General features: G+C 41.2%; 1 long non-coding RNA gene across 2 annotated transcripts in view; it reads right to left on the bottom strand.

The window, feature by feature from the left end:
• Positions 1-595, bottom strand: part of LOC108491317 — an 11,727-nt gene extending 11,132 nt beyond the window's left edge. Inside the window, exon 1 of one of the 2 annotated variants that reach the window (XR_001872687.2) lies at positions 544-595. This is a non-coding gene — a long non-coding RNA (uncharacterized LOC108491317). The remainder of the gene's footprint in view (positions 1-543) is intronic. The other variant, XR_003851079.1, reaches the window with a different exon arrangement.
• Positions 596-3,474: the final 2,879 nt, after the last annotated feature.

Raw genomic sequence — 3,474 nt, 5'->3', positions numbered from 1 at the left:
GTATGTGTGTATTGCATGCATGTAGGTAAGTGCACCCATGTTGTGCAATGCTGGAGGAAGACAGAAGAGGCTGTCAGATCCCCTGGAACTGGGGTTATGGACAGTTGTTAGCTGCCATGTGGGTGCTGGGATTTGAACCCAGGTCTTCTGCAAGAACAGTCAGTGTTCTTAACCTCTGAGCCATTTCTCCAGCCCCAGACTCATTTTTAATGCTACTAACACTTAGATATTTGCACATGCATCTCTAATCTCTATGTATCTGATTATTATCAGTCACAGTTGGTTACACTCACTCCTTGGCACCTGAGTAGGGATATAAAGTCATCAGGCAGATTTCAGTGGTAATGTTTATCACCTCTACTAATTAACATGAAGTAAATTTTTATGCTTCCTCCTCAAATATAACTCATTTTTTTATTTGTTGAGTTTTTGTGTGTATATCATACAGAACATCCCAAACAATCTTATTCATCTATATACCCACTTCCCAAATGGCACCCTCCCATAGCACCACCCCACCAAAGCCCATATACTCTGTCATACCTGTTACTGTCCACTGTGTTAGTGCTCTCAGCTGTTCCCCAGTGCTTGTCCATCTGGTGAATCTCGTCAGCCTATCAGGAGAACCTTGTTTTAGGAAGATCAGCTGTTCCTCATCTAGCAGCAATCAGTTGTCAATATTCCTTTAGATAAGCTTGGGGTGTGCTGTTCGTTTCCCCAATTCTATGCTGGGTTACTGTCTGGGAGTCTCTTGGGCTACCCTGGCCAACAACTCAAAGGAAGGTATCCCCTGTCTGGCATTGTTTCTTGTTATATAGCCTTTAGCCATACACATGGACTCTTAAAAAGTTATATTGACCCCTTTAATCTTTGGTTATACTTTATTTTTGGGTGTTTAAAACCCTACAGTTGGCCCAGATAAACCAATTTATTTTTACTCTTAAGGCCATTTGAGGATCTGTTCCTCAGGGGTCACATGGGCTTGGGAGAAGCCCCTGGCTCCTTTCTTTTACCAGTTCCATCTATGTGACAATAAGTCAAAAGTCCTGCTTGATCATGGCTGTCTTTGCTTGGAAGCATGGAGGAAATGTTTCCTCTGTGTTGACCCTCTTTATAGACCAGACACTAGTTCAAATCCATCTGGTGGGGTTTCCACGGCCTCCCTGATCAAGAGGACAAGTGACTTACCACAGTTACAAGACATTTTGAGAGATGCTCATAGTCCCCTAGAACTTAGTTGACCTAGGAAGGCAAGGAGCCAAAACTGTCCTTTATATCCCCCTGACCAAATTAGTATAGGATTCAAAGTATGGCTGTTAAACATCCAAGAAGGTTAGTTCCACCAGTCTGGTACTTTTAATTAACATGTGCAATGTAGATAAAGCTTGGGCAAAGACCAAAAGTTCTCAGATAAACCTTGCCTAGACAGACATTATATTCCTTGATCTAACTGTATGTATAATTTGTCAGTAGGTTGTTGGACTAATATGGTTCCCTCTTTTTAAAATATTTTATTTTTTATGTGTATGCATGTATTGCCTGCATGTAGGTAAGTGCACCCATGTCGTGCAATGCCCACAGAGAACAAAAGAGACTGTTGGATCCCCTGGAACTGGAGTTATGGACAGTTGTTAGCTGCCATGTGGGTGCTGGGATTCAAATCTGGATCTTCTGCAAGAACAGTCAGTGTTCTTAACCGATGTTCTATCTCTCCAGCCCCCAAAAGGGAAGTTGAAGAGGCAGCCCTTAATTGTGGGTGCTGGGATCCGAACTCTTAATTTTTGGTTGTTAGCCTGAGCCTTTAACGGTCAAGCTGTCCCTCCAGTCCACCCTCTGGTTTTTTAAAACTAGCTAGGCATTATTTATCTCTCGCATTGTCTAACCCTTCCACCACGGTTTCCCTGTTTAAGGTGCCCCCATTTTCCCATTTCTCCCTTACTAATACCCTTCTCTTATAGTCCCATCTCTATTGAGCTCCTTCTTTCCCTTTATCCCCTAGGTTCTTTGTATAACCTTCCCCCCCCCCACTTAAAATAACTCCATTTTTATCCATATCTCCCTTATTAATAATGCCTGTTTCCTACTGTTCTTCTCTTTCAGGTTCTTTCTTTTCCTTTACCTCCCTGGTTCCTTTTCATTATCCTGGTTCCTGTAGTTATGTCTGGATAAATACTTACTTATCAGGATTTGGTGCTAGGATCCATATAGGAGGAAGAACATACGTCGTTTTTTGGGTTGTCTTTTTTTTTATTTCTGAGTCTGTGTTATTTCATTTAGTATACTACACCTAAGGCTCATAGAACATAGTGGAACCAGGGGTAGAGAGAAAAGTAGCACATCCCTTAACTCTCACCAATGAAGCTTCCTTATACAACACAGTATGAAGCACACAGAAGGGCACAACTGGCAAGGTTTTAGAGAATAAAAGACTGCAGAGTGTTAAACTATATTAGCAACTTAACCTAAGTTACTCCATCTTGCTCAGAATAGCTATTTTAACAGTAACCTCTTTTCACTAATGGGAAATATTTAAAAAGAGACAAAAGCCTTGAGTTCTAAGAAATAGCTCAATCACAAACCAGTGGAACATGCTAATCTCAGACATTCTACATCTGGCTAACTGCTTGTTTTCGCTTCTCTAACTCACTTGCTATGTTAGGTCACCTTGACACAAAGTATAAGCCCACCCTGTTATCATATGACCACCTGGTAACTGCTGATTCCAGCTTTCTTACTATACTTGTTATGGCTAGGAAGTTAACTAATTTTAAAACTACAAAGTTGATTGCCAAGTTATATTACTATATCACGTCTGTATAATGATTGGTTGTTGATTAATAGATTCAAAGTTCTGCTATGTTGTACAAACCTGATTGGTTCACAAATGTCCTGTTTGAATAATATTTCTGTAATCCTATAAAAACTCTGACCTGACAATCACCAGGGCTGCTTCTACTCCCGAGATAGACAGCCCGGCCGGTTTACCTCGCTGCTTTTCTTAAAGTGGTGTTGGTGATTTTTTACGAACTCTGTCCTATAACATTTATCACTTAGAATGAGACTCTCACCAAACCCCACACACTGACAAGAACATTATGCTTTATTTATACTCAGTCATGTAGTGTTATTTAATTCCACAATGGAGCATTATCAATGGAATATCCACGTGCAAGTACGGTGAGCAGTGACTGTACATCAGTGATGGTGATTCTGAGTCAGCCTGAAGATGCTCGCCACTAAGACCCTCACTGTAGTCATCTGATTAAAATTCTTGAACAGTAACCCAGTCTCTAATACTTTGGAAAGTAATGTTGATCACCGATGGGGAAACACATCTGTTGTGTTTGGGTATTGAAGACGTGGTCTCCAGCCAGTGCTGGAGGGAGGGCCTGGGACCCGAGATTTCATCTTACCCCAGTCAGACTGGCTAAGATCAAGAAAACAAATGATACCAAATGTTGGAGGGGATGTGGG

This window comes from Nannospalax galili, unplaced genomic scaffold (genome assembly GCF_000622305.1).
Source record: "Nannospalax galili isolate Female #2095 unplaced genomic scaffold, S.galili_v1.0 scaffold820, whole genome shotgun sequence".
Lineage (NCBI taxonomy): Eukaryota > Metazoa > Chordata > Mammalia > Rodentia > Spalacidae > Nannospalax > Nannospalax galili.
The sequence above is the reverse complement of the archived record's forward strand: the minus strand, read 5'-3'. Positions and strand labels throughout refer to the sequence as shown.